Raw genomic sequence first — 13800 nt, 5'->3', positions numbered from 1 at the left:
GGAAGCTGAGTTGGGGTGGTGATATGTCAAGAGGAAAATGGTTATGTGTGTCGTGTGGTGGAAAGTGGTCACTGGAGAGTGCGGTGTGTCATGGGGGTGCGGTAGTGGTGAGTGGTGGTCGGTGGAAGTGAGGGAAGACCGGTGGTGCGTCGGTGGAGTTTAGTTGCAAGTGATGGGGTGTGTACGGCGCAGGGGAAAGTGAGGTAAAACTGGGGAAAAGTGACCTGAAATAGGTCACGTGGCCTTCTGCCCGAGTGCCCTCGATCGCACACAAGGTGTGTTCGATTGCACTCGCGTAGTGGTGTGAGTGTGTGGGTGATGTGCACTCGAGCGCACGCAAGGTGCGCTCAATTGCATTGGCAGAGTGCAACGTACCCAAAAGTTGAGAATTGTGCTTGATCGCACGCTGGTTGTGGTCGATCGCAGTGACTGAATGGAAATATATACATTTTTTAATATAAAAATGTAAAATGTACAGCAACTTATTGAAATAAAAAGAAAACACAAAAGATAAGTAAGAACACTAAAATTATGTAAAGTAAAGAGATTGACACAATGGAAAGGAAATTAAGAGATAGAGGAGTGTACCGCCTTCAATGGCCTCAGTACCACTGCTAAGTAGATGCGCATGAGCTCCTGGACTGCTCAACCGCTTCTACTAGTAGCTTCAGTGCTACTAGTTTGGGAAGAGGCACTTGAACTCCACTGACTGTGGCTCAAGTGCACTTCGAGGTGCAGGGACAAGACTCACTTTATAGGTCAACACTTTCTGTTCCACATAGAATTCCTTCTTGACATGCTTCTTATGATGATAAGCCTTGGGTCTTTTCTTGTGGAGCTTGGTATCCTCATTTACTTCATACCTCAATTAATCCACTTCCTGCAGCTGCAGCTTCCTCTTAGCACTTGGATAAGGTGGAAAGGTTTCTAGGGGGTGCTCTGCTCCAATGATGTCCTCAGTAACATCTACATAGATTGGTCTAATGTTTTGCCTTTTGAACTTGTGAGTGAGGGGGGTCTTCATTGGATCTTTATGTGGGTCCTGCAAAATTGGCTCACTAATGCCTTGGATCAGACAAACATCAAAGCATTCTAAACTATCTTGAGGTAATTTCAATGCATCGAATATTTTGAACTCTATTGTCTCACCATTCACCTTCATACTCACAGTACCCTTTTTCACACCTATTGTAGTATCAGTAGTTCTCATAAAGGGTCTTCCTAAGATAATAGGTAAAGGTGATGACATAGGAGATTCTTCCACATCCAATACAATGAAACCAACAGGTAAAATGAATGTACCTACTTTTACCAAAACATCCTCAAGTATACCTCATGGTCTTTTGATGCTTCTATCTGCCAATTGTAAGGTGATTGAGGTTGGTTGTAGCTCCCCCAAACCTAGCTTTTCATATACAGTGTAAGGCAGCAAATCAACCCCTACTCCCAGATCTAGCAATGCATGCTCAAAAAGATAGTCTCCTATCCTGCAAGGAATGGTAAAACTACCCAGATCTATTAGCTTTACTAGTCATTTTCTTCACAAAATTGCACTTACCTCCTCTATTAAGGCCACTGTCTCATGCTCCTGAAACTTCCTTTTATTAGTACAACAATCCTTTAAAAATTCAACATACGAAGTAATCTATTTGATTGCATCTAATAAAGGAATGTTGATTTCTACTTTCCTCAAGGTCTCAAAGATATCCTTGAGAGTTGTTTTTCTTTCTTTGGTTTGACTAACCTTTGAGGAAAGGGTGGTGCATTCACCTTCTCAATTTTACTTACCTTGGAAGTCGAGGCTTCATCTGGAGATGCTTGAGGTGGCTCTTCAGTTCCTATGACCTTGCCATTTGTGAGAATTGTGACTGCTTTTAGCTACTGGTGACCCCCTGGATTGGGTATTGTTTAGGATGGAAATTCACCCTACTTTCTTTCACTTAGCTCCTTTGCCATTTGCCCCATTTGTACTTCCAGTCTTTGGATAGCTTGCTCGGTCCTTTGAATTGATTGGTCATTTTTGGCATTGGTTTGTTGTTGCGTAATCACAAATTGATGTACAATACTCTCTAGGTCATTCGTCTTTGGTTCCTGAATTGGTTGGATTGCTTGTTGGGGAGCCCTCTGCTGTCCTAGATTGTTACTCCATGAGAAATTGGGGTGGTTACGCCACCCTGGATTGTAAGTGTTGGAGTATGGATTATTCTTGTGGGGGTAATTGTTTTGTCCCACTTAATTCTCCTCTTCTTGATCTGCAAATGGAGATAACGGACAATTCTTAGTAGTGTGATCAAAATGAGAACATATAGCACGTACCTGGAATTGTGTGTCTTGTTGAACAGGTGAGACGTTCTGAGCAGTCATGGCTTTGACAATCATATCCAACTTTCTTTGTACAGCAACCATCTGATTTGGAGATCCATCATTGAAGTTTACTTCAGACATACCCTTATGTTAAGTGCTAAAATATTCATATTTTAAGCCCTTAACTTACATGTTTTAATCCTTTAGTTTTAGTTAATTCATGCTATTTTACTTCCTTTTTGTATTTTCTTTGTTTTATAGGTTTTTGGAAGAAAAGAAAGCATTTCTGGAAAACTTCCAAGCTTAAAGGGCAAATTGGGAAGACCTAGAAGATATGGTTAAGCTTAGCCAATCATGGTTAAGTTTAATCAAATAAAGGAAATGATTAATTCGGAATTTCTCAAATTGAAGTCAAATCGGATTGGAGGAAAAATTGGATTCTACATACCTCTCGGTATTTTGACCATAACTTTTAGCTCAAATATCCGATTGAGATGATTCAAGCGGAATTGGAAAGCTAACTCAAAATTATACAAAACATACTGAAATAGTATTTTCCCAATTCGGAGCGCCAAAAGGCCAAAACCGCCCCGCAAGATGGGACCACAATTTTGGGCGAATCTTATTCCGATTTCGACTTAGGTTTTCTTTATCCTAATTGGACTTAGACTTAAATCTCCGAAATTCCTAGGATTACTAGGGCTTCTGGGACTCTCCTAAGCCCTATAAATAGACCTCTAATCCTCACAATTCAATAGATAATTTTGAAGGAGACAACTTTGGGGAGAGGATTGGAGGCTACTTCTAGGAGCGATTTTCGGTTCTTTCTTTACCTTTTCTTTTTAGTTTTATTTTAATTATGTGTAACTAACTCTTAAGCAGGGGTATATTGAAGCCCTAGCTATGTTTAGTTAATATTTCAATACTGGCGCCTTTGTAATGATCTTGTTGTGCTATTTAACTTGATTAATACCTACTTGTATGAATTCCTCATATGTGTGTGTCTGATCAACATATGCATGTGGTATGGACTAGTTAGCTAAATCAATTTGGATGGCCGAGTCCTGGGTTTAAAAAAAGTAACAAAAGAATCCACACCGCGGTTCTTGGGTTAATCAACATGTGGAACCGGGAGTATACCCCCATGCCCTAGACCTCATGTGTTTGTCGATTTCCATAGAGTACATACTTTCCTAAGGAACAACTTAGTATACACCATGCTAAATCCCTTATTAAAGAAAAGAGTTAGAGTATACGCCATACCTAACTCGTTGCTTAGGAAAATCTATAGCTTAAGGAGTATACGCCATGCCCTTAGGTTGACAAACATTAGATATGTATAACATGACCAAAGCATTAGCATATTGTTATATTATCTAAGTATGATGATTAGTGGTGGATATCAAAACCCTGCCTTTACCTTTACTTTATCTCTATATCTTTTTATTTTTCTTAGTATCAAATCTGTGACAATTTGACATTTTAATTAATTCAAAACAAAATCACAATCCTTGTGGGATCGACCTTGTACTTGTTGCACTATACTATTGTTTTGATCTTGTGCACTTGCGAGTTAAAACGTACTAAATATTATCTATTAATTTAGATAGTATTTAGCACAACACCTTGCCTTTTACTCCTCACCTCCCTCTAGAGCAGAATTGTTGGTAATGCTCACTTAGTGTTTCGAAGAGCTCCATGGCTCCATCACTGCTCTTTTCCATAAGTGCTCCTCCACAAGTTGAATCAAGCATCCCTTTGTTAGTATCATCTAACCCATCATAAACAATTTGTACCTGATCATCTTGAGGGATGTTGTGATGTGGGCACTTCAAAAGCAATGAATTGAAGTGGTCACATGCCTTAAAGAAAAGATCTCAATCTCTTTGTTGGAACATTTGAAGTTCCCTTTTAAGTTGTCTTGTCTTTTGAGCTGGGAAAAACTTCTTCAGAAACTTGGTTGCTAATTCCTCCCAAGTATGGATGAAATAAATCTGCAGGCAAAGAATTATACCACAGTTTAGCATTATCTTTCAAAGAAAAAAGAAAAAGAACTAACCTGAGTCTCTCAGAAGTTAGGCCTGTTAAGTGCTAAAATATTCATATTTTTAGCCCTTAACTTACATGTGTGAATCCTTTAGTTTTGGTTAATTTATGCCATTTTAGTTCTTTTATGTGGTTTCCTTGATTTTGTAGGACATTGGAAGAAGATGAAGTAATTTTGGAAGTCTTGAGCTTAAAAGAGCTAATTTGGGAAATTGGAGGCTCTATAGTGCGATCAATCGCAGGGGAGCTGTGATCGAGCGCACTACAGGTGAAGACCACAACACAAAAGGCACCTGCGATCGAACGCCAGCACAAAGAGGATCCATCGTAGACCTACAATCGATCGTACACGGGCTGCAATCGAGCGCACCCATGCGTGATGGGCAAGTAAGCTGCCAGCCTTGATATGGAAAATGCAATTCGTATGGTTTTGTAACTTAGTGCGAACTAGGGCTCAAACCCTACGATTTTTAGGGTTTCTACAGTATTCCTAAGGCTTATAAATAGACCTTTAAACCTCTAGAATACACACTTTCCAAGGAGAAGAATTGGAGCTCTTCAAGTTCAAGTTTCGGGTTTATTCTTTTCCTTTCTTTTCTTTTATTTTATGAAGATGTTTAACATCAAACTTATGTGTAACTAATTTACTTAGTAGGGCTAGATTGAAGCCCTAGTTATGTTTAGCTAATATTCAATATTGGCGCCTTTGTGATGAGCGTGTTGTGATATTTAACTTGATTAATTCTTGCTTTCATGAATTCCTCATATGTGTGTGCCTGATCAACATATGCATGTGGTATGGACTAGTTCGTTAAATTAATTTGAATGACTGAGGCCTGGGTTTAATAAAGTAAAAAAAGAAATCGACATCGGATTTTTGGGTTAATCAACATGGGAAACCGAGAGTATACACCCATGCCCTAGGCCTCATATGTTTGTCGATTTCCACAGAATCATGCTTTCTTAAAGAACAACTTAGTTGTTGTGCTGAATACTATATAAATTAATAGATAATATTTAGTACATTTTAACTTGCAAGTGCATCAGATCAAACAATAGTATAGTGCAGCAAGTACGAGGTCGATCCCACGGAGATTGTTGATTTTATTTAGAATTAATTAAAAATATCAACTTGTCATTGAATTGATATTGTGAAAAAAGGAAATAAAAAGATAAATGAAAAAGTAAAGGTAGGGCTTCGATATCCACCACTAATCATGCTTAGATAATATAACAATATGCCAATGATCCAATCATATTATGAATACTTAATGTTTGCCAACCTAAGGGTATGGGTGTCTACTCCTTAAGCTATTGATTTTCCTAAGCAACGAATTAGGCATGGATGTCTACTCTAATTCTTTTCTTTCTTTAAGGATTTAGCATGGGTGTCTACTCTAATTCTTTTCTTTCTTAAAGGATTTAACATGGGTGTCTACTAAGTTGTTCTTTAAGAAAGCATAAATCTATGGAAATCGACAAACACATGAGGCCTAGGGCATGGGTGTCTACTCCCGGTTCCCCATGTTGATTAACCCAAGAATCTGGTGTGGATATCTTTTGTTACTCTTATTTAACCCAGGACTCGGTCATCTAAATTAATTTAATTAACTAGTCCATACCACATGCATATAATGGCCAATCACATACATATGAGGAATTCAATAAAACAGGATTTAATCAAGTTATGCAACACAATATGATTATCACAAAGGCGCCAATATTGAAATATTAAATAAATATAATTATGGCTTCAATCTAGCCCTCCTAAAGAGTTAGTTACACATAATGAAAATCAAACTAAAATGAAAGGGAAAGAAAGAACGGAAAGGTAGCCTCCAATTCCTTCCCCCAAAGTTATGCCTCTTCCAAGGATGATTATTCTTGAGGTTTGGAGGTCTATTTATAGGCTCTAGAAGTCCTTGACTAGTAAAGCTTGGAATTTCGTAGGGTTTTAATCCTATTACAATTGGGAGTTGGAAAATCCTAATATGGAAATAGTAGCATTCTAGCCGCAACTTTGATGTGGCACCAGCGGATGGATGCGCTCGATCGCAACCCGTGTGCGGTCGATCCCAGGTTTGCGATCGATCCTCTGTGTGTGGCGCTTGATTGCATATGGCCGCTTCATGCTTTATCTTCTCGGGTAGTGCGCTCGATCGCAGGGAACTTACGATCGATCGCAATGGCAGGATCTCCAATTTTTCCCATTTTCTCTCTTTTTTGCCCAAATCTTCCAAACTTACTTCATTTTCTTCCAAAAGCCTACAAAAACATGGAAAACACAAAAAGGAACTAAAATTGTATGAATTAACTAAAACTAAAGGATTAAAACATTGAAGTTAAGGGCGAAAAATATGAATACTTTAGCACTTAACGCAACCCCAAACTTATATATCGCTAGTCCCTTAGCAATACAAAACTAAAAACAAAAGTGAAAAACATAGAACAAAAAGATAAATCCATCTTTCGTGGGATGTACGATTGCATTTAGCATATGCAACAAGCCTTTTAAACCTCTAGGAATTCCCTAGAGGACGAGTGAAGTCTCGTGAGGGTATTCCAGAAATGTTACCCACAAACATCATGCACAGTTCATGTTATCCCAAAAATTAAAGTATCACTTCAAGATCATGATTTTCATTCATTAGCAAGCTTAAAAAGATGAACTCCATCTTCACAATGAATTGGAAGCTCAAAGTACAATTACTCACAAAGGACATGCTAAAACATCACAAGTTTGAAAATAGTGTAAAGTGAACTAGCACAAAATTATGAGGCTTCCAAATCTTTCCAATGTGTAATGTCTCCATATATCAAAATTCATTGAAATCCCTATTAGAATGGACAACCATGGCATATTTCTTTTTCTCTTTTTTTCTTTTTTTTTTTGGTCAGGTTGTGCAACGTTTGGTTTCCTTAAGCTTTCTAATTGACCCATGTAGCGAGTGTTAAGTCAATGACTCCCAAACCAGATGGTTTTAATGCATTAGGTGTAAAGGCACCCCTAAGGACCTACTAACTCGAGTCAAAGAGGCTACAAAACCAAACTAACCATGACATTGATCAAATCAAAAAATTTCACCTTTTGACATGAACACTTAATGCTTTGCGGCAAGAGGTCTAGTTACTCAGTGAAAAGCCCATCAATGATCATTTATTTCATATTATTTTTTATATTTTATTTTTTACAATATCTATATGCCACAATGTCATCTAATAAGTCATCCAATTTCATCCAAGATGCAGAAACACACATATCAGACTTCATGTCATACCTCACAGATTATGTGCTAATATGCTTGTGTGATCAGATCAACCATGTGATTTTTCAACTGTCCTCAACAAGTAACCAAACTGACAGATTCACTCATTAGATCATGTGTTCAAAATTTTAAGGTCGCTGATGAATTCAAGCCACAATTCTTTTAGATCAACTTAAAATTTTAGGGCAATCATGTGTGCCCATACCCCCAAACTTAAATGACACATTGTCCCCAATGTGTCTAAAACAAGGAAAGAATGTACCCGGGAGATGGACGACATCGTCTTGGAAAGCATTGCTCATAGCACACCCCCAAATTTGAATCGAAGCACACTTGTCCCTGCAACTAAGAAAACATAAAAACAAGTAAAAGGAACAAAAGTAAAGATAAATAAAAAGATTAAGTGAAAACACACTTAAACAAAACAAAATAAAAGGATAGACTATGGAGGTGTCTCCCAGACGGTGGTCCCGGCTCAATGCTGCCCTGAATAAGATGCTCCTGCTGATTGTGGTGGCAACCGGCTGAGAATGGACTGCATCAATTCTTCTAAGGCACCGAGGCGTTTGTCCATCAAGACTTTATTTTCCTGAGCCTCCTTTCTTTGGTCACCCAACTCTCTCCGAAGGCCCACTATTTCTTCACTAAGTGAGTGGTTTTGTGCTTCATGGAAAAATGGTCTAGGCCTCCTCCTCAGCTGCCTCTGGCCCAGCTATAGGTCCATCTTCGGCCATCAGCTCGGCCTCACTCGCTTCACCACCATAAACCAAAGCCGTTGAGGTAGCTTGGGTTGGCTGCCGGCATTATGATGTGCATCGGCATATTGCCCTTGGCACATGTCCTCAATGATTTCTGCCACATAGTATCGGGGCGGTTGCTCTGCAAGATGTACGGTGCCTAGAGGATGCTTATCATTGCATTGAAGGGCAGCGGCAATGTCGGTCCGTGTCACGTCAACAACTTGGCCTTGCACCTTTTAAGAGAGGACTGCCAGCCTGTTGCAATCATGGGAAAGGCGGGCATAGAACTCGATCACCAGCTTTCGGTAGGTAATGGAGGTGATCTGCTTGAAAAGTTTCTTGAGCCCCCTTCACGTCAACTCGGCGACCGCCCATTGAGTAGGCTTCTGGTTTTGAAAGTCTTCGCGAATGGCGAAGGTGGTCTCAAACAGTAGTTCCCGCTCCTCAAAAGTGGGCGGGGGAGAAATAGCTTGGGCCTCGGACCCCCGGGAGGATGAAGCATGGGTTCTTGGCGTTTTGTGCTTGATTGGGGACTTTTGTCAAACACCTGGTGTGCGTTGGCGATGGGTAAACTTGCAACACAATCCAACACCGCTCAAAACCCCCTGCAAAAATACGAAAATCCAACACAGAGCGACAATGTGGGTGGATAAACACCCACACTGTGCTAAAAATTGAGAAAAGTGAAGGGTGTGGGGGGCATAGTTGAGTGGGCGAGATGTGAAGGGGAGAAGTGGTTGTGTGTGCGTGTTGCGTGGGAGTGTTATGGAGGTGCAGTGGCGGGAGAGGGAGACTGTGTTGTGGTGGTGGTAATGGTGTAAGAACAATGGAGGAGTGTGCCGGTGTGCAGTGATGGAGTGTGTGAGGTGTGTACGGCGCAGGGGAAAGTGAAGGGAGAAAACGGGAGAAAGCGACCTAAAATAGGTCACATGGTGTGTTGTCCGAGTGCGCTCGATCGCATGCATGGTGCACTCGATCGTACTCGCGCAATGGTGAGCGTGTGTGGGTGAGGTGCGCGCGAATGCACACATGGTGCGTTCAATCGCATTGACAAAATGCAATAAAACCACAAGTAGAGAACTGGGCTCGATCACACATAGGTTGCAATTGATCGCAATAACAGAATGTAAAAAAAAAAAAAAACTTGAAACACTAAAACATCAAAGTAAAATAAAACACAAAGGGAACCCAAAACAAAATAGAAGTAAAACAAAATAAACAAAAGAAAAAGGATATGCTATGGGGTGCCTCCAACGTCTTCAGCCAGACGTTGGTACTTTAAACTTGAAGCACCAATCTTTCCTTCACTTGCACCAAAGGGAATGAATCTTTTTTGTTGCAAGATGCTTCTGAATGTCTATAGATCGGGGAGGACCACTTTGAGTCTTCTCAAACAGTTTCTTGTCCGGAAGGGAATCATGAACTGGGATGAAATAAGAAGAAAACTCAGAGAGCTTTTCTATCTTGATGTCCTCAACTTGCTCATCACATAACCCTAGCAGACTTCTCTCTTTGACTCTTGGTAATTCGAGAATAGGAGCTGATGTTGAAGAAGTTTGAGTGCTCTCTTCCTTTTCCCGATGTGGTTCCTCTAGAACCTCAGTTTGCTCCTCCTTCCTCTCTTCCACCTTGTTGTTCTCAGGAGTGGAATCCAATAAGGCCTTAGCTTGCTTACTTATCATGTGAAGGTCCAGATCAAATTCAAATGGAGCAAAGCATTCTGCCAATGGATCCTCCAGACTTGGCTCACTACACATCTTAGCTTGCTTGAGGAATTTGTCATGATCCAAGTCAAACACAAACTGATCAAAATGCTCATTCAATGGATCCTCAAGACTTGGCTCATTAGAAGTCTCAGCATACTCAAGTAGCTTGTTGAGGTCAAGGTCACTTCCAAATTCATCAAAGCACTCTCCCCAAGGATCCTCAAGACTTGGCTCATTAGAAGTTTCAGCATGCTCAAGTAGTTTGTCCAGGTCTAGGTCACCTCCAATTTGATCAAAACACTCTCCCATCGGACTGTCAAGACTCGGCTCAAAAAAACTCTCCTCAACAGTTTCTTCATTCCCAGATGTGGTGGTTGTTTGCTCATGATAGTAAGTACACTTTTCCTCCAAGTAGTGCTCATTAGGATTGGCCACCAACTGACTTTGACACTCTTCTTCTTCTTCTTTAAATGTATCTAATTTTTGCTTGAGGTGGGCCTCCATCCATTCAAATGATTGCTCTCTTTCCTCCATGCGGTTAAGATGAGCCGCCACATGTTTTGTAAAGTCAACATATTGTTTTTCTAAAGCAGCAACTTCTTCTTATAAGGCAGATCTTTTTGGAGGGGGTGGTTCTTCTTGATATTGTTGATGTGGAGAAGAATTCAAATGATCATATATGGGAGATGGCTCTTCTTCTTGGTATTGTGGAGGCTAGTAGGTGGAAGATGGCTCCTTTTAATATGCTTCGAGACTATTGCCTTTCGGTTTGAAGTAGGTCTTCATTTCCATATATTCTTGTTGTGTAGTCTTAGTCAATTTATTTACCATATCTATAAGAGAAGTTGGTTCAGCATGACATTGCTGTTGTGGAACTGATTGAGAGGAATATGCATGATCATAGAATTGTTGATATGAGCGATCTTGCAGTCCATGAGATTGTTGAGCATGAATTTGGGGAGCTTTAGCTTGCCATGAGAGATTGCACTGTTGGCTCCATGTTGGTGTACGGGAATCAAAATAGTGGCCATTCCCCGGTCTAGAGATTGATGTGTTCTTATTCCCAAAAATTTTGTTAGAAATTTGTCTTATAGAAGGACATTCTCTAACATGGTGATAAGGGTAGTGGCATAGAGAACATGGTCCATGGGGTGTCGGAACGCCTCCCCACATGTGTGAAAAAAATAAAATAACAAAAAGTTAAAATAAAAAGGAAAATAAAAATGAAATTTAAAAAGAAAACTTACTAATATGCAGATTTGAATGACCCTACATGAAACAAAAGAAAAAAATCAGATCTATAGTTAGTGCAGTAACCGCGCTGCTCTCTAGATGAGCGATTGATCGCACCGTGATGTGAGCTCGATTGCACTAGTGCGCTCGATCGCCCTGGTTGGGCGCTCGAGCACACCTCCAGAGGCAAAATAGGAACTACGGAAAGAATTAGAAAAACATAAAAATTTAAAACAAAAATAAATTAAAGGAAAAAAAATTCCAAACAAAATCAAACAATCCCCGGTAATGGCGCCAAAAACTTGTTGTCCTGAATACTACCTAAATTAATAGATAATATTTAGTACGTTTTAACTCGCAAGTGCACAAGATCAAACAATAGTATAGTGCAGCAAGGACGAGGTCAATCCCACGGAGATTGTTGATTTTATTTAGAATTAATTAAAAATATCAACTTGTCATTGAATTGATATTGTGAAAAAGGAAATAAAATGATAAATGAAAAAGTAAAGGTAGGGCTTTGATATCCACCACTAATCATGCTTAGATAATATAACAATATGCCAATGATCCAATCTTATTATCAATACTTAATGTTTGCCAACCTAAGGGTATGGGTGTCTACTCCTTAAGCTATTGATTTCCCTAAGCAACGAATTAGGCATGGGTGTCTACTCTAATTCTTTTCTATCTTAAAGGATTTAGAATGGGTGTCTACTAAGTTGTTCTTTAAGAAAGCATAAATCTATGGAAATCGACAAGCACATGAGGCCTAAGGCATGGGTGTCTACTCCCGGTTCCCCATGTTGATTAACCCAAGAATCTGGTGTGGATATCTTTTGTTACTCTTATTAAACCCAGGACTCAATCATCCAAATTGATTTAATTAACTAGTCCATACCACATGCATATAATGGCCAATCACATACATATGAGGAATTCAAGAAAACAGGAATTAATCAAGTTAAGCAACACAATATAATTATCACAAAGGCGCTATTATTGAAATATTAAATAAACATAATTAGGGCTTCAATCTAGCCCTCCTAAAGAGTTAGTTACACATAATGAAAATAAAACTAAAAAGAAAGAACCGAAAGGTAGCCTCCAATTCCGCCCCCCAAAGTTGTGCCTCTTCCAAGGATGATTATTCTTGATGTTTAGAGGTCTATTTATAGGCTCTAAAAGTCCTTGACAAACTAGTAAACCTAGAAATTTCATAGGTTTTTAATCCTATTACAATTGGGAGTTGGAAAACCCTAATATGGAAATAGTAGCATTCTAGCTGTAGCTTTGATGTGGCACCAGCGCATGGGTGCACTTGATCGCAACCCGTGTGCACTCGATTGCAGGTCTGCGATCGATCTTTTGTGTGTGGCACTGGAACGCAGATGGCCGCTTCGTGCTTTATCTTCTCGGGTAGTGCGCTCGATCGCAAGGAACCTGTTATCGATCGCAATGGCAGGATCTCCAATTTTTCCCATTTTCTCTGTTTTGAGCCCAAATCTTCCAGATTTACTTCATTTTCTTCCAAAAGCCTACAAAAGCATGGTAAACACAAAAAGGAAGTAAAATGGTATGAATTAACTAAAACTAAAGGATTAAAACATGTAAGTTAAGGGCTAAAAATATGAATATTTTAGCACTTAACATTAGTATACAATGATACTAAATCCTTTAAAAAAGAAAAGAGTTAGAGTATATACCCATGCCTAACTCGTTGCTTAGGGAAATCTATAGCTTAAGGAGTATACACCCATGCCCTTAGGTTGACAAACATTGGATATACATAACATGATCAAAACATTGGCATATTATGATATTATCTAAATATAATTAGTGGTGGATATCAAAGCCCTACCTTTTTATTATTATCAACTCAAATCCAATCTTTGTTTTATTTTACTTTTGAAATTTACTTTAGACAAAATTTAGCAATCCTCATGGGAATGACCCCATACTTGCATCCTATACTACTATGTTGACCTTGTGCACTTGCGGGTAAAACATACAATTATTTGCCTATTAATTTAGGTAGATATTTGTAACTACAAGGCCTTGGATGTGCTGCAGCTTGCATAAATCAAAGAACTCCTTAAGATGCAAGTTAGGATCCTCAGTAGCTGTGCCCCTAAAGTGAGTCAATGCATTGAGTATTTGAGGAGAAATATAATAATTGCCTTCCACCTCTGGTTGATAGGCTATGCATGATGGTTGATTGAGGTTCATTGGGATGAAAGCCTGTTTCATCGGTCTTTGCACTGGTGGTGGATTCGCCTCTAGTGGTCTTGGCACAATTCGTGGGTTCTCTTGCAAATCTTCCATTGTTTCCTCAACTTCTTTCTCTTCTTCTTTGTCTCTAGGCCTTTGTCGAATTGTCCGCTCAATTTCGGGATCGAGTGGAATGACGGTTCAATCTTGAGATCGATGACCTTACATAAATTGAATTGCCTTTACAGGTCAAAACAACTTCAATGCTGCTTGTCCGGATGCTCCTTGGAGCTG

General features: G+C 39.5%; 1 pseudogene; it reads right to left on the bottom strand.

The window, feature by feature from the left end:
• The window catches only part of LOC132162946 (uncharacterized), a 150986-nt pseudogene that overhangs the window by 119828 nt on the left and 17358 nt on the right, over positions 1-13800 (bottom strand).

This window comes from Corylus avellana, chromosome ca10 (genome assembly GCF_901000735.1).
Source record: "Corylus avellana chromosome ca10, CavTom2PMs-1.0".
In the NCBI taxonomy this organism is placed as follows: Eukaryota; Viridiplantae; Streptophyta; class Magnoliopsida; order Fagales; family Betulaceae; genus Corylus; species Corylus avellana.
The sequence above is the reverse complement of the archived record's forward strand: the minus strand, read 5'-3'. Positions and strand labels throughout refer to the sequence as shown.